The 21,388-nt window shown below is 46.2% G+C and overlaps 1 protein-coding gene and 1 long non-coding RNA gene across 3 annotated transcripts in view; one reads left to right on the plus strand and one right to left on the minus strand.

Annotated features, from left to right (window-relative positions):
* KAZN (kazrin, periplakin interacting protein) overlaps nucleotides 1–21,388 on the minus strand; it is a 991,323-nt gene that overhangs the window by 466,721 nt on the left and 503,214 nt on the right.
* Nucleotides 1,156–9,901, plus strand: LOC135322911 (uncharacterized). 2 transcript variants are annotated; one of them, XR_010383972.1, is made up of 4 exons: nucleotides 1,156–1,257; nucleotides 7,865–8,397; nucleotides 9,523–9,605; nucleotides 9,720–9,901. It is a non-coding gene; the product is annotated as an uncharacterized LOC135322911 (long non-coding RNA). The 2 variants fall into 2 exon arrangements; XR_010383971.1 differs by lacking the exon at nucleotides 1,156–1,257 and having other exon boundaries at nucleotides 6,727–8,397.

The following is a 21,388-nucleotide window of genomic DNA, read 5'->3' on the forward strand; positions in this document are numbered from 1 at the left end:
TCACTTTGGTTTGCCAAAGTCACAGAAGTGGATAGTTTTCGGGGAGAGGAGTACCTCTGAGAGAGCTGTGAAGTGAGAGAGTTTTGAAAAGACGATTCACAATAGTCTTTGAATAAAAATCTACTTCCTTGGCCCAGAAGCAGAAGAGCATTCTGAGAGTCAGGGGAACCAGCACCTGCTTCCTGGGAGGGCCCAGCCCCAGAGGCATGGCGAGCATACCAAGGGGCAGGGTGAGATGCTTCCTAGCCTTACTATCATTCCCCAACCTCCGTGCGCAGAGTGGGAGCAGCAGCCTCAGACCTGAAGGGACTGGTAGACTGGGATGATGTGTGTCTCCATGGCAACCAGTGTGGTCTGGTGACTCACAGCCCATACATGCTGGGGCGTCAGGGGAAGGATGGGGGGGGTGGGAGACCCTCCCAACACCTTGGTGCTGGAGAAAGACCTGTTTGGGTGGGGATGGGGGGGCTCTGAGAACTGTGGCATGGAATAGCCACAGTTGAAATTAAGCTGCTTGGAAGAAAATAAAGGGATTTGATACTTAGTCCACACCTGAGTCTGTGGCCTGTGATTCATTCATTCCTCCTACAGCTGAGAAACAAAAATCTATATTTTTCCCATGAGTTGTCCAATGCCTGCTAAGTGTGATAAAGGTAATTGTGGATGCACTAGGTCCTGTTTTGCTGTAGCTACCACCCAAATTCCATGGCTCACGCAGAAGACGGGCAGTCTGCATCAATACGTATTTGCATTTCTTCTCTTGGACATTTATTAAAACGAGGCTTTAAAACAACATTGAGAATGACTGCATAATCCAAGGCACCAAAGTGGAACATGTCAGAGGTTTAGATTTGCAGGCAAGTCTTCTGAAGAGCTTGCTCCTTGCTACCTTTAATTGCTAGGATCATGGTCAAGTTACAGGAGAGCTAAGGCAACAGCAGCAAGAAGCTGTATCTGCTCGAATCTTCTAAGTGAGCCCAGTTTTCATTATAAAGAGCAAACCTTTGTAACCAGCAAGGCATGTCGGACGTAAACAGGTCACAGATGGTTTGTTCCTCTAAAGATGGAAAGCAGAACTTATTTTTCTTTAAGTTAGGTCAGTTACAGCCCTCTCACTGGGGAGAACACAGTAGAGATGGGAGAAGCCGTGATTGTATTTGGAGAGAGAAACAGAAAATTGCTTCCTGCTTAATGAATGACGTCCAGGTGGGAGCAGAACTCTTTGGCAAAGGGAAGGGGACTTCTGTGCAAGCAGGGGTATGAGTTTATTTTTTTCATGTGTCTATGATACTCTTGGTGGAGGAGGCCTGTGTGAAAGATTAGAACTAACAGAGCTCAGTGTACGTGCCTTAACACAAATTTGCATCTACATTAGAAATCTCAAAAGTGCACATTCTTTCCAATTTAGCTGCAATACTCACTGAAATGTGCTGATGTCTACAAACATGAATTTCTTTTTCTGGCACCCTTTTATCTACTTTAAAAAAAAATGCAGTTTTTAGCATACATTTGCCAAAAAAAAAATCAGTTCTGATAACCTGAACCATGATGTAGTAATCTGACCCCCAACTGGAGGGCGATGGCAGCCAAATATTCAGTAACCACGCTTCCTCCCTCACAACTTTTAAAGAAAAGTGATGATTCAAAAACAGGCCGACTCCACGTCCGGGCCGGTCTCCCACTGAGAGTAGGTGGTTCTGGGTTCTCAGCTCTCAGCTCAAAGCCAGGTGCTCGGCTGCTGTCTTCCTTGAGCTGTTGCATGGTGTGAACCATGGTTTATCGTCTTAGGCAAGAGGTGCCACTAAAGACAGTGCAGTGCTTTTTGAAAAGGAAGTTTCAAAACACTAATGCTTTGGTAAGAGTTTTTAATCACAAATGGGTGTTGAATTTTATCAAATGCTTTTCCTACACTATGGAGATGATCAAGTGATTTTTGTACTTTCTCTTGTGGATGTGGTGTATCACATTGATGGATTTGTGTGTGCTGAACCATCCTTGTGCCCCCGGGATGAATCCAGCTTGATCCTGGTGTGTGATCTTTTTCATGTGTTGTTGGCTTCTGTGTGCTAATATTTTGTTGAGAATTTTTGCATCTATGTGCACCAACAATATTGGCCTGTAATTTTCTTTTTTTAGTAGTGTCTCTGTCTGGTTTTGGTATCAGGGTGATGGTGGCTTCATAGAATGGGTTTGAGTTTGAGAAGGATCAGTGTCACTTCTTCCTCCAAGACATGGAAACAACGAAATGTCCATTGACAGATGACTGGATAAAGAAGCTGTGTGTGTGTGTGTGTGTGTGTGTGTGTGTGTGTGTGTGTGTGTAATGGAATATTACTCAGCCATAAAAAGAATAAAGTAATGCCATTTGCAGCAACATGGACGGACCTGGCGATCATCATCATTCTAAGTGGAGTAAGCCAGAAAGACAAAGAAAAATACCACATGATATCACTTACATGTGGAATCTAAAAAAAGAAGACACAAATGAACTTATTTACAAAGCAGAAATTCTCACCGACATAGAGAATAAACTTATGGTTACCAGTGGGGAATAGAGGTGGGGAGGGATAAATTGAGAGTTCCAGATTTGCAGATACTAACTAGTATATATAAAATAGATAAACAGCACAGGGAATTATATTCAATATCTTGTAACCTATAATGAAAAAGAATATGAAAGGGAATGTACGTATGTACAAGCATGCCTGAACTATTATGCTATGCACCAGAAATTGACGTAGCTTTGTAAACTGACTATACTTCAATTAAAAACAAACAAAATAACCCCCCAAAAACAAAAAACACAAACCCACCACGAATGCTACTTTCTCAGCATGACAAAGCTCACATTTCACTAAAAGACCTGGTTTGACTTAATTCTGAGTTCATCAATCCCAACTTTACTTTTTTTTCTTTTCTTCTATTTTTATCAACAGTTTTCACTTTGGAAAGAGACCACGAAGGAGCTAATTCAAGGACAGTAGGATTCTGAAGGGTTTGGGGACATAAATGTCAAGAGGGTGACATTTCTGTTTAAATATCACACTGGACACATCGAGTGAAAGGGATTTGGCTAAAGCTGTCGTGGGCACCTCTGTAAATGTCAGAGTCCGTGCTGACCAGCGTTTTGGGGGCATCGTCAGAACCCGACCCCTGGAGTCTGGTCTTCATTCCCATTTCTCCTGATGGTGATTGAGATGTGGGCTGCTCTCCCTCCTTTGGCATCAGTGAGCCCCCTCCCTTGCGTGGACTCGCCCACAGGACCCCGTGGCTGGACACTCATTAGCTCATCCCGGATTTGCCTGTGGGCTCCTAGCAAGGGCAGGGAGCTCACGGGAAGCACTTTCTTTTCCTCTCCCCTTCTCCGGGGCAGCAGCTGCACGTGTTTCTCAGCTCCAGCCTCTCCAGCCCCTTCTTTCTGAGAGCGTGACGTCCAAGGGAGAGGAGCCGGGTGAATGGACAGTGTGCATCAGGCTGGGATCTTTCTGCCCCTCTGCTTTGGTTCGGCTCCTTCCCTTTCAGAATACTGTTCTTTTGTAGTGGAGACTGGTTAGGCAGGTGTTCAAACAAAACCAGCTTTGGTCTCGTGCAGAAGAATGGAGGTCTGGAGGGAGCTTTAGAGGGCGATCACAGTTGTTAAGGGTTCAGTTCAACTTCGTACAGCAACTGGGGAAATTCCGGGAGGTGGCTGCACCCGGAGGGAGGGGAACCTCAGCCAAATCGTGCTTAGATCTTGCCCAGGCTCTTCCGAGCCTCCTCCCCGGCACCACAGCGATGCTCCTGCTCAGGAAGAGGAACTCTGGCTTTCTGTGCACAGGTGGTTGTCCTGCAAGCTGCTGCTTTTTATAGTGAAGCACGTCAGATCAGTGTGCCTCTCCATCTGCTCCCCTGCTCTCCCCAGTTCCCGGCTGCCCGGCATCCCACACACGGCCGCCCCCAGGCTCCTGCAGACTCGATGCCCGTTTTCTTCTCATTCTCACTGTCCTTCCCTCCCGCTTCTGCTGGTTACTGATGTCGTGGTGTTTCATTCCTTCAGTCTTGGTCTGTCCATCTCCTCCATCAGGTTGGGGCCACTGGTGGGAAGAAACCATGTGGACCGTGCCGTGGTCATCTCCATCCCAGTGTTTCCAGCCTGGCCGCACCCAGTCCATATTGCCATCGGTGGGATGAACAGAGGCCAGGCGTGGACACCACTGGAACTTGTGTCATCCACGGGCCATACTGGCAGCACCATCTGAAGTTCTCTATCTCCACCTTGTCTTCTTGTCATCAGGCCGTATGTGTCCCTCTGTCCTCTTTCGCCCCAATTGCAAGGTGTCTTCCCATCACCACCTGTACCACGACAGGGGATCCACCTGTGTCAGACACCTGGGACCGTGGGAAGCACCCCTGGCATCCATGCTGTCCTGTGGCCCTGCCGGTGTCTGGGAACACTCCCTGGCTCCAGCGTCACGCTTGGCACAAGGAATCCTTTGAGGCTCTCCAGGCCCACCCAGCCCTCGCTCAGACATTCCTCCTGCTGAATCATGCAGGGCGCAGGGGACTCCAGGGTCTTCCTGCCTCTCTGAGGCCCCTCTGTGGGCTGGTATGCCCCCAACTCTCTGAGGCTCTTGAAGTAACACAAGGTGGAGCAGCCCTGCTCGGGGCCCACAGGCACCCGCATGGTCCCTTCTTTCTTCCTCCGGATGGGAGGATGCTAACCATCTAGGCTTCCTTATCGTCTGTCTTGTGCCCTGGCTTAGGCTTTTGAGAGTCAAAGGTCAGAAATGGGCCTGGCTCTGCCCCAGGTCAGCTTTCCCGGGGTTAATGAATGCTACAGGGTCAGGAAAGCCTGGAAGAGGGGCAAAGCCTCAAATGACGACAGACGCCCGCAGGGGCATCCAGCACTGGGCGCCCTCATGCCCCTGCTGTTTCCGCTGCTCTCGGCTGCTCTTCTCAACACCTGCTTTTTGCCGCCTTTCTTCTGTGGCTATCATGCTTCTAGCATTTCCTCCCAAAGAACCGGTCTTTGAGGCCATTTAAAGCAAAGCAGATGTCTCCTTTTTTTCCAAACTTCAAAACCACGCCTCCACCCTATGCATCGCGCCCCCTCCCACCCCCGCCCTTCTTCAGGGAGTTCAATTTGAGCTGCTGTAGCCAGGGGCTGTTTCTTTGACTCTACACACTTTTCGTTTTTATTATTTAAAAATAAAATTAATTCCCAGTTATTTAGAACATAGCAAGTGAGAGCTGAATGGGACCCAGAGACTCAGCTTATTTCTAATCTTCTTCTCCCTTGTCCCTCCTCTCCATTTTGTGGCTAAGAAAATGCTACTCAGAGGGAAGGGAGAAAGTATCTGCCACGTCTCTATAGAGTCCCGAGAGCAAAAGATCACAGAAGGTGGGGCTCTGCACAGATGGTGTTTTACTTCCATGCCAAAATTGTTTAGCAATTTTAGTTTTAGTATGTTGCTGCAGAGTTACAGCATGAAAGCACCTGCTTTGGCTCTCAAAATATTAATTACTAGCATTTATTGAACCCCTAGTTTCCCTAGCAGTGTGTAGAGCTCTCAAGATAAAGTATCTCTGTGGATCCTCCTAATAATCCTATTTTACTGATGAGGAGACTGAGGCTTGCCCAAGGACAGGCAATATGCACATGCTGGAGCCAGGACTCCAGGCCTGGTCTGTGTGACTTCAGGGCTGGAGTTGTCACCAGCTACCTCACACAACAGCAATGGAAGGACCGCCCTAATCAGCCCAGATATGGTAGATCGAGAGATGAGAGTCAATCATCTCTTCCTCAGCAAATCCATCTCTCGGGACACTAATAAGCTCACATTGCGAACACCTTCTTAACTATTCCTTTAAAAAATACCTGCAAATGATTCCAGTTAGATGGAGCACAGCTCTCTGACAGTCACAGATATTTACTGCCCCAAAGCCAGAGCAGCTAGGTGGCTTGTTCAAGGTCTTACAGGCAGTCAAGTCATTGGCAGGTCTTGGCCCTGAATCCAGGACTCTGATTCCCAAGGAGAGTGAGTTAAGGAGCATGAAATCACCCGTCACCAGTTCTGGAACACCCAGTAGGTGTTTGGCCAAGTCCACTTCACCTCCTCCTCTCTTTTTCCCTCCCGTTGTTCCCAAGGGCGGAGCACACACTCACAGCTAAGGCATCTACATTCTCCACATTGGTTGATGGCAATGAAAAACGTGAAGCCATCCATCCACTTTGCTGCTGTTGAAAAACAGTCATTGGATGATGTTCCCCTTGGCAGCTGTCTGGGCCACGTATCTAGGCAGCAGCCATTTCCAAAGAACTGCCCTTTAAAAAGAGATTAGAATTGCACATCCACCGTGTATGAGCTGGGAGATAAACTAATGTTCTTTTCTACCCAAATATTTCCAGCTTTTGCTTTAAGGTATTCTTCATTATTGGAGCCCAACATGTTCTATATGCAGAGCTGGAAGAGCTTAAGCTCATACTGTGAACCACAAACTGCCTGAAGGCGTCGGTTCCAGATTTCTCAGCATCACTTGTGGTTCCTGCATTAGCCTTTTGGTTGTAAATGACTCAGACTGAGCAAATAATAACAAGGGGTTTTTTTATTGGCTCATCATTGAAAAGCCTGGAGGTAAGTTAGCTTCAGGTATGGCTGGATCTAGGGGCTCCAACAACATCATTCTCGCCTCTCTCTCACTGTCTTTTTGCCCTACTATCTTCCGTGTTGGCTTCGCTCTCATGCAGGCTCTCCCATGGTGGCGTGGTGAGCACTACCTGCAGCAGCAACACACTGACTTGCTACCAGCCAGGCAACTCCTACAGAAAAAGGCAGCTCTGCTTCTGAGCAGCTTGCCTAAAGTCACAGATGGAGTCCCACTGGCCTGACTCGGATCCCACGCTCACCTCTGAACCAATCACCATGGCCAGGGGAAAGGAGAACACTGATTGGTCAGGCCTAGGTCATGTGCCTCTCCCTGGATCCAAGTGGTGGGGTGGGTTCGCCAAAACCACTGTGACCTGCTAGTGAGCACGGATGGTTCCCTCAAGTAAAACCGCAATTAGATCCTTACTTCTAAGATAACACAGATGAATCCAAAAAAGAAGAGTCATGTGCAGACATTCAGGGGATAGAAAGAAGAGGAAGCCTAGTTCCGGTTAAGGAAATGGAGCTGTGGGCAGAAAAGTTAAAGAACTAAGAGGTAAGGGCTGATTCGTTCCACTTCTTTGGAAATACGACGGTGAGACAGCATGGCATGCATCCTGGAGGAGCTTATAGGTGGGAACAGTCAGAGCTGCAAACCTATACAACAAACTACCTCAACACAACAAAATTGCTTTAACGTCTCGTTGGCCCTTTATTCAGCCAATGTTGACAGTCCCCTGCGTGCGCAGGTGCTGTTCAGGCCTTAGGGACACAGCACTGAAGGCAGGAGAAGGCGGACACAGTTCCTGCTCATGGGGTTACGTGCTAGTTGGGAGAGAAAGGAAACAAACACGTGACCCTGCTCATGAGCAGAAGCGCTTCCCACGTGCGTGGCAACTGCCTGGAAGGAAAGTAGAGCAGGGCGATGTGTCATAGCGTGACTGGAGGTGGGAGTGGGGGGCCCTTTGGACAGACAGTCAGCAAAGACATCAAGAGGAGGTAGCAGCTGAGACGTAAGAATAAACAGGCAAGAAGATCCCACGGAGAGGAGGGCTCCAGGAAAAGGCCCTGAGGCAGGAATAGACGTGGTGTGGCTGAGGATCAGACAGCGGGTCAGCGGGCTAGAGCACGGGGTGGGGGGTGGGGCAGTAGAACCCGGGGACAGAGGCGGGGCAGGAGCCAGATCCTATCCTGAGGGTGCCCCGTCTGAATGTCCCGACCGGTTTATTTACGGGCAGGTCTTGTTCCTACGTGCAGTGGGCGTGAAGGCCGGCTCCGTGTCTGATTCCTACAAGGACACGTCTGCCCCCACCTCTCCCACAGCTTTCACACTGCCTGGCATCTATCAGACATTCCTTGAATATCTCCTGCAGTCAGAGAGTGTGACCCAGCAGAAAGGACTGGATTAGAATCCTGGTTCTGCCACTTTGTAGCTACGGAGAGTTGGACAAATCACTTAAACTCACTGGCGCTCTCACGCGAAGGTAGGATAATATGGGTCTCTCAGGGTGTTTAAAATAGCAAGACCATGTGGGAGAGCGTGCAGAGTGCAAGTTCTTTCATTAAATGATAGTTTTTCTCCCTGATTTCATTGGCAAGAATGGGAATTATGGCCTAGTGTCAGGTGGGTTTGATGAAAAAATCTGCCTTCCTAATTTTTGTTCATTCTCGAAGTCCCATGGGGATAACGGATTTTGGAAATGGAGCGCAGGGTGGAATAAAAAGGATTAACAGACGGTAAGAAGAACAGAGTGGCGTGGGATACAGGCGAGTGATGACCACAGCACAAGAACAATTGCCACTTCTTTAGCTCACATTGTGAGCCAAGGATGGGCTCAGCCTTTCCGGAACGTCATCTGATATAAGCCAGCAACGTGAACCGATGGCCCTAATCCAGCATCAACCCTATCAGACAGGTTGGTTTATTAGCCCCATTCTTATGAATGAGATTCAGGAAGGAGGCACAGGAAGATGAAGCCACCTGTCCAGACCAAATACCTAGTAAGTGGTTGGCCCTTCTGCTACCCTGACGCCCTAGGTGGAATTGTTAACACAGGCACAAATTCTTGCACTATTTTTGCTTTTTTGGGATGGGGAGGGAGTCAGATGGCTCTTCCTCCTCAAAAATCCCAATGTCCCCCAGCTTCAAATGTTAACTATGTAGCATCTTCAAATGAGGAAATTAATACTGAACCTCAAAAAAAATTTTTTTTAAGAAATTGAAGACACCCCCAAGAGTGGTTTCCTAATTGTAGCAACCTACTGCATTAATGCTGAAAAACTCGTTTACAATTCGGCTATTAAATGGCAAACCATTACCACCATTTTTATTGCTTTATATTCCCTAACAAATTTATTATGTAATTACGCTGCGTAACAGTATCATTTTAGGATGTAAAGTTGAAATAAGGTTCCTATTTTAAAATGCTTACTATTATATGTTTTCAATATCTAGTTTATATAAAATATCCAGTGTTGAGAATGAAGTTTTTCTCTTGTTCACTGGGGCTCCATAAATAGGTTTCATGAATCCGATTCCCTTTTTTGCCCTCCGCTGCACACCAGACAGAAGGAGATGCTGGACCCAGAGGTTGCCCATTCTGCAGCTTGGCAACTCATTAGTCGAAAACACTGGGGGATTATGAAAATGGCTACTCTTCCCAGCCACCCAGTGAGTCTGGGCCCAGGTTTAAACAGACGGAAATCAACAAAAGAATAGGGATTTATGTGTGACTTGAACAATTTCTCCCTGATGCTGCTCTTGGCTGTGGGAGTCAGAGAAATCTCCCAGACAAGGACTGGAGGTGGGGCGGGCAGCTGCCAGCACGAGACCATAGGACATGCAATGCCCCGAGGAGAAGCCAGCTCACACCCATCTTCCCTCTCCTAAAGGCAGAAGAAATTGGACCTGTTTCCAAGGGAAAGGGGCAAAGGAGTGAGCCTGGAGATGTGCCCGAGGAGGCTGTGTTTCATATCGCTGTGGGTAGCAAGATGGGGGAATCAAATTGTAAAGAGATCTTTTCTAAGTAAACGCCATCACGTGTGATATTTCGTTTTTTTTTTTTTTTTTTTTTTTTTTTTTTTGTGGCTCAGGCTGATTAGGAAGACAACCCAGGGAGGGGCTGCATTCCAAACTCGCCTGCTTTTCAGTCCCGAGAAAGAGAGGAAGGCTGCTTCTCTCAGCGGGGGGAGAGTCTGCCTGATTACCGACAGAAGGTGACATTGGAGAGTACCGTCTCAGTTGTCAGATCTGAATAAACTTGTACCTCTTTGCAGATACTGCCATGAATAGGCTCTGTCTCAATTTCTCTCATAAACTCAGCTGGGGGGATTTGGGCAGAGAACTGCGGTGCCGGAGGAAGAGGCCCTGTGACCTTGGGTGCGAACCTGCCCTTCTCTGGGGATGTCTTCTTGCCTGTGAAATTAGGGGGCTGGGGGTGCCTGGGTGCTTGGCGTACCTTTCTCAAGTCAGAGATTCACAGTTTGCTGACAGCCCCATGTCCTGAGGCTCCCTAAGGAGCCTATTTCAGGGGTTCTCAAATGGGGGTTCCTAATGCCACCCAGGGCACACGTGGCCACATCTGAAGACATTTTTGTTGTACAGAGTGCGACTAGCATCCTGTGCATAAAGGCCAGGGATGCTGCTGAACATCCTCCAAGGCACAGAACAGCCCCCACAACAGAGAATGCTCTGGCCCCAAAGGTCAGTAGCGCTGAGGCTGAGACACACTGCCTTAAGTCCTCAGTTAGACATAAACTCACATCACCCTCTCAGTGCACAGGCAGCCAGCAGTGTCCTGGGTAAACATCCCCCTCAAGCCCCCTGAACACACAGCAGGTCACCCTAAATGCTATGTCTGTGTGACTTCCCAGTGAGAAAGACACTCCACGAATCTGGTGGCGTCTGAGATGAAAAGCTGACTTTCACGTGTATTTGCAGCAGTAAGGGGAGAAAAGCAGAGTACACTCTGGGTTTTCTCCGGGAGGAAACGACTGTCTGACTTCCCTTGCCGCCCCTCTGAAACATTTTTCCGTGGCCTCCCCCGGCTGCCTGAGGTATGCAGAGAGAATAACCAGCTTTGCTTTGGTCTTCAGAATTCTAGTGTTTAAACTAATGTATTTATTTATGCCGAATGCAGCCTTCCACCCAGAACATTATGAATTTTCCTTCAGGAGCCGGGAGTGAAATCAGCCTCCCCAGTCTGGCTTTTAAAATGTGATTGTTGGAGCCGCTGGTTTCCACTCCCTACGTTAACAAGACCTGGCTTTGTGGATCACTTAATATTTATCCAAAATATTTGATACAAATATAATGACATAATTACTCAGTCCCTTAGCCCGACATGGTTGCATAAGCACCTACCAGCTTTGAAAATCTACATTTCTCAGAATATGTTGTCAGTTAGTCTAATGTATTCCGGGGCATAGATTTCTTGCCAAAATAATTCTGCCCGGAGAATGATAAATGTGTTGTGATTATTTCTTCAGCTTTTGTGAAAGCATACAGTAGGGACAGTGTCTTGAAAGCAACACACAGACCAGAGGAACACAGTGCTTCTTTGTTTGGTTCTGCCATATTTAGCATTCGTTCCCTAAATTCTTACCCCAAACTCTCTTTTACTAGTTTTTGCTCCCTGAAGTGATTGGTGCTGGCCGTGGAAGGCTGTGTTCAGCTAATAAGTTCTTCTTGGCTCCAGTACGTGTCTCTCTTAGTTAAGCCCCCAAGAACTTAATGAACTGTTGTGTCTCTCCTGGGTAAAGGTCATTGTAGCTCAGGTTTTAAAGTAAGCTCATCTTTCAAAACTGGCTTGACAAACGGAAAAATCCAGAGTCCCAGATGCCTGCTATTTCTGGCTTCTTCCAGAGAGAATGGAAATGCATATCCCATGCAGCACGGAAACTGGGATTCCCCCGAAGAACTCTAAAGCCTCTGCTGGACTGAAAATGGAAACGGCCCACTGGTGGAGCTGTTAGCCAAGGCTCTAGAATTAAGGGGCATCACCAAAGACCACCCAAATCACCACGTGTCTTGACCACCAAAGAGACCTCTTGGGCTAGTTAGGTCAACTTGAACATTTCAGAAGCTTCCTTCAGCACAAAAAGCAGATGATATTCTGTTCCAGAAGCAAAGAGTCATCCTTGATTCTCCAGTTTCCCTCCCTCCACCCCTCCCCATCCATTACATCTGCGGGCTCTCCTGAGTTAGTCCACTTCGCTCCGACCCCACAGCTACGCGAATCCAAGCCACCATCCATCTTTTGCCTGAACGTCCACAGTAACTCTCTCCCACTTCTTCTCTGGCACCACCACAATCCATTTTCCACACAGCAGCCAGAATAATCTTTGAAGAGTGTGACTCAGTTCATGTCACTCCTGGCTTAAAGCCCTTCAGTGACTTTCTGTTGCTCTTAGAATCGATTCCTGAAGGCTCACTATGCAGGGTGGCCTGAGGTAGCAAACAAAAATACAGAGGCCCAGTTACATCTGAATTTCAGATAAACAATGAATACCTTTTTTTTTTTTTTTAAGTCCAAGTATGTCCCAGGCAATACTGGGACATACTTACACCAAAAAAAGATCTGTTGTTTATCCAGCACGCAGTGTAACTGGATGTCCTGCGTATTTTTTGTCCACCCTACTTACCAGACTTCCTATGGCCTGGCGTCTGCCTACTTCTCCAACTTCATCTCACCAGCCCCCGTCCTCTCTCTCACCCCAGCAACACGAGCCTCCGATACTTCAAGTCTTTCTAGCTTCTGGGCCTTTGTACTGATGTCTCCCTCTGCCTGGAATGTTCTATCTTCAGCTTTTTGTGTGGCTTTCTCCTTTTCATTTTTCAGATCTCAGCTCAAATACCCCTCTTTAGAAGAGCCTTTCTTGACCACTCTATCCAAAAAGGTCCCCTTCCCCATCCCTTAGAGCTCCTTATCATGTCATACTGCTTTATTTTCTTTATAAGGTGAGCATACATTTATTTTTCATCTGCTTGCTTGCTTTTTGCCTGCCTTTTCTGGGGAAGAGGAGGAGGGCTTTGTCAGTCTTGTCCAAGAGTCTGAAACAGGCGTCGTGCATGGCAGAAGCTCAGGGAGTAATTTGGGAACGAGTGAATGAACTTGTGTTTATCCTTTCGCTCTTAGACTAAAATCCAGTCTTTCCCATGGCCTACAAGGCTCCTTGTCTTTCATTTTGATATCATCTCAGATGAAGCCTTTTCTATGGAAGTCTGGGACATGTAAGGCTCCTGGCGGTTTCAGCCATCTGCCTCCACCGTGGACAAACCACACTAGCTGGTGGAAAGACTGTGAACTTGGGTGGTGGAAGGATCTGGGCCTGAATCTCAGCTTTGACCTTGACTGAGTCACTTCCTCTTTGAGCCTAGATTTCCCTATTTATATTATAGGGACATCCAGACCTCGGGAATGCAGTGGAAAATTAAACGCAGTAATATGTGTAAGCCACCAGTATGGGGCCTGGTATACAGTCGGCCCTTAATAAGTAGATGTTGAATTTGCCCATTGCAAAGGGCTCTCTCAAATGCCTTGGCGGTACATTGTGCTTCAGAGGCTGTTAAAAACCCTCCACGTACTACAGAATCTCCTGCTAACACTAGGTACCTCTCCTTCCTCTCTGCCTGGATAACCTGTTGTCTGTTATCCTGGCACCAAATTTCCACCAGTTCCAATAAACCCTTGGCCCTGTTTATAGCCATGTATTGTCTTGCTTTCTTAGAGGACGGAATAGGCAGGTGTTGATCCCTGAGAGACCTTTTCTGGTCTCCTGCTTGCACCCAGGTTGCTACCCATTCCTGTCTGATCAGGTGCTGCTCCTTAAATATCCTCCAGGCTGGATCTGCTACAGATGTTGCCGTTGCCACGGTAACTGTTATGGCCAAGATTTTCTCAGACTATGAAGGGAGAGCAGCAGGGGTCCAAAGAGCAAATACAATTACTCTTGCACTGGGCTTCAGGTGCTCCACGCAGATGATGGAGGGTGCATACCTGGACACTTGGGTCCTCTAACCCTCTTCTTATGATAACCACCAGCATTATATGGACTCGTTGGCTAAGGGACAGAACTTCCATTGAAACCAGCCCATTCACTACGTTATTGTTATGCTGTGATCAAATATTATTATCGATCTTTCAGGAATTTTCTCTTCAGCTTTGAAATTGCTTTAGTAAAGTCTTAAAGAACATCTGTTGTTTATTATGATAATTTTAACTCTGGTGTGGCTATTTTAATACATGCCCAGAAATTCTAGCCCTTTCACTGATTTCCAAAAGGCCTTGCTTGCACTTGTTCTTGGAGTCCTGACTGTCATGGAAACTTGACTACCCTGAGGCCACCATGCTGTGAGGAAGCCCAACCCCCCTGGAAAGATCACAGGTAGATGCTTCAGCTGAGGTCCCAGTCAACAGCCAGCACTCGTCATCAGACACGTGGCATCTCTGGATGTCTCCACCCCCAGTCACTGAACCACCGAACCACAAGTCACCTCCAGATGTTGCATCTTCCCACCTGGGACATCACGAAGCTGAGACAAGATGCCCTGCCTGCATTCCTGATTCCTAGAACCTGTGAGCCTAGTTAAAAAGATCCGTTGAAGCCACTAAATTTGGGGATAACTTGTTACTCATAGGTGGTATCCGGAACAGATGGGCTGACTCTCGTTGGTTGTCTCAGGGGCACCTGAAATTCAACCTGTCCAACATGGCTCTGTGACTTTGTCTCTCCTGGTGCAACCTGATGGCTTTGTGCAAACACCCCTGGGCTCTCCTGGAGCAGTATTTCCAATGCCGTGTAAACCAAAGTGCTCCAGCCTTAGGGATAATGACTGCTTTAGGGACCCCTGGGACAGTGGACAGAGGACGGGGAGGCAGGCAGCATTGCGGGGGGACGCACGGTACTGGGCCACAGGAATTGGGTCCATTTGAGAGAGGTCTCGGGAAGATGTTGCTCTGAGTGTGGGACCTCGAACCTTCATCAGGTCTGCAGTGCTTTTACTGGACACCTGAGTGAAGTGCTCATGGGTGTAACTGTCAACTGAATTCCATCAACGTACAATGCGTTGCCCTGAAGCTTTCAATTAAGAAAAGAAATATGGTTTCAATTTGAAGTTGAAAAGACTGCCCTCCCTCTCATTGATTCTTCTAGGTGGTGTCCATTTTAGCCAAAATCTTGTAGGCGTTCTATTCTACTCTCAGAAAGAATTCACAGTTATTGGTATGATCCCCAGTGGCTGCACTCACTATATATTTAGCATTTGATTCCTGGAATACAGGCTCTCAGGTCTTCCAGCCATCGCTCTGCAACTTTGGTTTCCATAGAAACTAATGTTTATGTTTATATCTATGCAGACTCTGTTTCTATCAGATTTTACTTCTTGGAGCAGCTGTTGTATGTCATTTCACCAAGATGGACGTTCGTGATAGGGAACAAAGCCCCCATTCTACTGAAATGAGCATTTTGTTCAGCATCATTATGGGCTCAGAAGTCAGAGTGATTCAAAACGAAAACCAAAGAGGGTCGAGGAGGGATCGCAAGCAGAAGCGTGATCTAGAAAGCAAGTGATCCAGTGCCGAAGATGCCAGATCCTGCGGGCAATTAAACCCTCGCTCTGCAGACAAACAGGGGCTCGATCGATCCCCCTCCTTAGGGAAACCTAGCACAATGTACGTATTTAAGTGCCAGTCTGTTCTCTGCAGTCAAGCTAAGTGGAATGAAAGTCTATGTTCGGAAAGGGCCATTCTGGGCATCTCATTTATGCAGACGCACCACAGTGGGCTGGCTAATTAATGTTCCCCAACATCCTCACCAGGGCTCATTCTAGTATTTCCTGAACTGCCTCTGAAGACAGTATATTCACAGCCTCCTTCGCAAAGCTGAGGCCACTGTCAAGTCGAACAGGCAGCCAGCACATCTTTTCCTACTCAGTCTCCTTTCTTTTGTGGTGACTGACAGTTTATATGTACACACACACAGGTGGTTTTTTTCCTCCCTTACTTTGTTCATCCATGCAGCAAACACCGAGCTGCCACCACGTCCCTGAGGCTGCGTTAGACAACGAGAGATCACCATGAGGGTTAAAATTTATTGAGCATTTACGATGTGTCTACAGCGCGTGCAGTGCTTACGTGGGTTTCCTCATTTCACCCTCGCGACAACTGTACAGGTGCATAATGGTACCCATTTTTAGCGCTGAAGAGACTAAAGCCCAGGAGGCAATTTGCCCAGGGTTTACACAACGGAAGAGTGGCAGGCTGGGGGCCTGGGGGCTCCAGGACCTGCTGTCTGAACAACCATACAATACTGTTCTCATTGGCCTGGAGTTTGCAGGCCAGTGGGAGAGACAAGTGTATAGAAAACGTTTGTGGTGCATGACGTACAGTGATAGCATCATATTCCACAGATGCTGCCAAAGAAACACAGAAAAGACACGAATAAGTCCACCGGGGGGATGTAGCAAGTCTTAAGAGAGGCGGGTTGTATCCGCTGGGTCTTAAAGAATGACTAAGAATTCCTCAAGGAAGGAGAAGAGTGCATCCAGGCCAAGGGAATAACCCACTGGGTGACACGGATGCACCAAAGGACAAGCCGGATCATCCTTGTGGTCCCCCCTCCATTGGTTCCCTAGTTCACTTTTTTATTTTATTTACTGTGGTGAGATATACATGACATAAACTTTGCCATTTTAACCATTCATAAGTGTACAGTGGCATCAAGGACATCCACATCACTGTGCAACCATCACCATCATCTCTCTCCAGAACTTTTTCATCACCCCAGACACAAACTCTGTAACTATTAAGCAGTAACTCCCCAGTTTCCCTTACCCCCAGTTCACTACGGTCCTGCCTTCTGTCTCTATGAATTTGACAACTCTAGTTGGACGTGTACAGTATTTGTGTTTTGTGTCTGGCTTGCTTGACTTAACATAATGTCTTCAACTTTAACTTTTGAGCATGTGGTTTCATGTTTCTGTTGCTTTAGTCAATGCTGCCGTACAGCTGTGGCTGAGGGCACGTGCCACAGCAGGACATCTGTTGGCTGCACAGAACCTGTCTTCTGTTACCTGCCCCCTTCTTCCTCCTTCCGTCCACTTGCTTACAAGGGGAGAAGCCACATTCAGACCTACCCTCCTGGGACAGTGAATTGGGCCAGGATGGCCTCTGATCTAAGCTGGCCCATGAGCCTCTTCTGTGGGAATTTGGAAATGGGACCAAAAGAATCCCACCTGTACGCCTATTCTTGGAAATAGGGGAGACTTCAAGTGGGGACCTTCTAGAGGGGGCTATCTCCCACCAGGGAGGCAGAGTGAGGCCTTTTATAGAGCGAGAAGAAGAGGGAGAAGGCTTCCTGAGTTCCTTACAGAGCTGCAGTTTTTGCTGAGGTCTCCTTCCCGAGGCTAAGCTTCCTACTGCCTTTGGGATCTAAGGGACACCCTGTAACCTGGTAATCCGATCTCCTTTCTGCTTCTGCTATCTCAAGCCACGTTCTGCCACCTGCCACCTAAAGAGTTCCTGTGAATTCAGAATATAAAACCCCTGCCCTGTTGATCCCCACCTGAGCCACAAGCTTGGTTGTTAGGGAGACAGAAGAATTTCAATTCACAGCTCTTTACCTGGGGGCAAAATTCTTGATCACTTGTGAAGAACTCTGGGACTTTGGAAGAGAGGCGCCCAGACAATTACAGAGTGATACGTTAATTCAAAGCTTCGACAGGAAGTTGGGTTGTTACCAGAGCATTTTCCCTCCCGATGTCCGTTGCTCGTGATTTGCTTCTCTTCCTACAAATAAAGCTTCTTCTCAGGTTGGCCCTCCCCTCTCGTCGGGCAGCAGATCCATCCCATCAGCTGCCGCACCTTCTCCTGACCTCCTTTCTAGAATTAGCTTTCCAGCTGTAACTCGGTTGTTGGTGATGCTCCCTCAGTGGCGTCTTTCTCCGTGGGCAGACGGTTTGGCATTAATCCTCATTATGCTGGTTTCACTTCTTTCCATGGGATCCCCTATCTTTGCTAACATTCTGAAGCATTTAAATTTTAACTTAATTTTCAGCTTTCTTAAAACTCTTCTCTCTTCTAGCTTTAAATCACCAGTAAGTTGGGCCAGGGACAGTCTCTGGATTATCCTGGACTCTAGCTTCCAAATTAACCCCCAAGTCTCTTTCCATTTTGTACGTCGGAGACACTGTGATTTTGTCAGCTGCAAACATACACCATGATACTTCGTCCTCAGTGTGGGGGTTTCCTGAGTGGGGATGTGGTCAGGGCTGGGGTTAGGGTGAGATGAGCCAGACAAGGAGGGCACAGAACTTAAGGGGGCGGTCAGTCTTGGGCGCCAGTCTTGCCCTTGCATGACCCCTACTGTGAACAACTCCGTCAGTTGTGTGTCCAAGTACCTCGCCTGTCTCCTCCTTCTGCCCAGGTTACAGCTCATGCCCACCCCCTGGTATTGTTTAGATGCCGCCATGTGATCAGACCTTAGGGATGAGAAGTTTTCTTGAGAAGGAAGCGATTACAAGTCCTGAGGAATGTGAAGGGTTCTGGCTCTACAGGGAAGTCAATTAATTTGCCAAATCTGGTTTGCATCTTAGCCTCTGGGAGCCTCTCCTTGGATTTTCCATCTGTGAAATGGGAAGAATATATCTTCTCTGCTTTCACAGAAGTTAGGCAAGTTGGATATGGGGGCTGAAACATGTTCATCCTGGGGTTGGGCATCTGGTTAAGTTGATCAAATCCATTATAATTGCTATTAGGTCTGTATTGTTTGATGAGGGATCATGACTAGTATTTATTGATCATGTTTTATAGCCAAACCCTAATGCTCTCTGAACCTTACACACATCAGTTCATTTATCCCAGTAATATTCTTCTGAGATTGGGTTTGCTACTGACCCATTTCCCAGAGGAGGGAATGGCAGCAAACCTGGCAGGTGCAGGAGTCCGGAATCTGACCCACCACCTGCCCCAGGGCCCACAAGCCTGCATTAGAGACCCATTCCTTTGGATCTATAAGGCTTTTAGGTGTTCTGAAGGCAGAACTCAGGGGGCAGTGCAGGAGAGGGGGAAATGCTCATGGGTTTTGGAGCCAAGTGAAGCTGAAGTGAAAATCTGGGCTCCTCAACTGTGCCACTGGGCACAGTTAATACACTGGTGTGTATTAAATGTCCTGCCCACATTGGTCATTTAGTTTGCCAGTGCTGTGCCCTACCTTGCAGGGACGTTGTGATCATCACACGGTGCCTGGAACACGCCCCACAACTGATATTGGAAATTTTCTCCTCTTCGAGAGTCCCCAGAGAAAATGTAGGAAGCAAGTCACCAGGAAGATAAACATTTTAAACTGAACTTTTACCAACCAGGTGACATCCTGACAAACACCTAGGGATAGGATCTACCAAGTACCCGAACCACAGGCTCCGAAAAAAAGCAAATCATTTCTCTATCCCCAGTCCCACCTTCATACTATAAGAGGATGGCCTAAAAAACCGAAATTCAGAATAAAGTTTCAAGCCAGAGTGAGCTGGATTGTAAGGTCTCAGAGGCAGGGAACCTGGTCTGTTTTCCTCAGTTCTCCATCCCTAGGGTCTAGCACAGAGCATGACGCAGAGGAGGCACTCAGTTAGTGTGTGGCAAGTGAATGAATGATGAATGAACATGTCAAGACTCTTCAGTCCAGAAAGATGCACTGTTAGCAGAGGAATGTCTTGAAGAGGATGGAAAGGATGAGCACAGATTTCATCTAATTAGAAACAGACCCATAAAGGGCATTCCCGGCAGGGACTCCCCACAAGGGAATTTTAAAGTAGAACAACTTTATTGAGATACACTTCACATACAAGAAAACTCACCCTTTAAATGTACACAATCAAGTGATTTTTAGTATATTCAGTGTTGTGCAACCATCACTACTATCTAATTTCAGAACATTTTCATCATCCCCCAAAGAAACTTATGCCTGTTATTGGTTTCTCCCCATTCACCCCTCTCCCAGCCCCTGGCAACCATGACCCTACTTTCTGTCTGTATGGACTTGCCTATTCTGGACCGTTCATGTAAATGGAACTATAATACATAAAGCCTTTTGTGACAGGCTTCTTTCACTTAGCATGATTTTTTCCAGATTCATCCACACTGTAGGAAGTATCAGTACTTCATTCCTTTTTATGGCTGAATAATACTCCGTTGTTTAGGCTGACTAAAGCTGGGATTTTGGTAGAGATTTCTGCATTGAATATCAGTTTGGAGAGTATTGTCTTCTTAACTTTAAGTCTTCTAACCCATGATGTGGGACAATATTTCCATTTATTTCAATTTTCTTTCTTTCAACATGTTTTGTAGTTTTTTGTGTAAAATTCTTACACATCTTTTGCTAAATTTATTACTAACTATCTTATTATTTTTGATTCTATTGTAAAAAGAATTGCTTTCTTAATTTCATTTCAGGATTATTCAATGCTAGTGTATAGTAGAAATACAACTGGTTTTCATATATTGATCTTGTATCCTGCAATCTTACTGAGTTCCTTTATTAATCCTAACAGTTAGTTGTGTGTGTGTCTGTGTATATTCCTTAGGATTTTCTATATAAAAGATCATGACATTTGCAAATAGATTTATCCTTTTAATCTAGAATGCTTTTATGTTTTCTCCTTGCCTAATGGCTAGACCCTCCAATACAGTGTTGAATAGAAATGGTGAGAACAGACATCCTTATCTTGTTGCTGATCTTAGAGGGAAAACATTCAGCCTTTTACTATTACGTAGGATACTAGTTGTGAGTTTGTTGTACATGCTTTTGATCAGGTTGTAAAAGTTTCTTCATTTCTAATTTGTTGAGTGTTTTGATCATGAAAGGGTGTGGGGATCTTCTCAAATTTTTTTGGCATCTATTGAGATAAATATGTGATTTTGGTTCTCTATTTTGTTAACATAGTGGATTACATTGGTTACTTTTTGCATGTCAAACCAACCTTGCATTCTTGGGTTCAGACCCACTTGATCATAAAGTATATCCTTTGATATATTATTAGATTCTATTCGCTAGTATTTTGTTGAGGATATTTGTGTCCATATTCATAAGATACATTGGTCTGTAGTCTGCTTGTGATTTTTTTGTCTGGTTTTCATTTCAGGGTAGGTAATACTAGCCTCTTAAAATGACTTGGGTAGTGATGTTTCTTCTAATTTTTGGAAGAGTTTGTTAATAATTAGTATTCTTTTTAAAACATACATTAGAATTCACCAGTGAAGACATCTGGGCCTGGGATTTTCTTTGCAGGCAGTTTTTCAGTTAGTAATTCAATTTCTTTCCTTGTTATATTGGTCTATTCAGATTTTGTATTTCCTCATGAGTCAGTTTTTGCAGTTTGTGTCTCCTAGGAATTTGTCCATTTCATCTAAGCTGTATCATTTGTTGGCATACAGTTGTTCATGGTATCCTCTTATAGTTCATTTTATTTACAATCCACTTTATTTTTGTAAGGTGGGTAGGAATGTCTCCTCTTTCATTCCTGCTTTTAGCTGTTTGACTTTCTTTATCAGTCTGTTTAGCTAAAGACTTGCCAACTTGGTCGATCTTTTCAAAGATCTTTTCAAAACTTTTAGTTTTGTTTAATTTTCTCAGTTGTTTTCCCCTTCTATCTTTCATTTGTTTCTGTTATAATCTTGATTATTTCCTTCTTTCTGCTGGCTTTGGGTATAGTTTACTCTTCTTTTTCTAATTTCTTAAGGTGAAATTTTAGTTTATTGATTTGAGATCTT

Source organism: Camelus dromedarius, chromosome 14 (assembly GCF_036321535.1).
Source record: "Camelus dromedarius isolate mCamDro1 chromosome 14, mCamDro1.pat, whole genome shotgun sequence".
In the NCBI taxonomy this organism is placed as follows: domain Eukaryota; kingdom Metazoa; phylum Chordata; class Mammalia; order Artiodactyla; family Camelidae; genus Camelus; species Camelus dromedarius.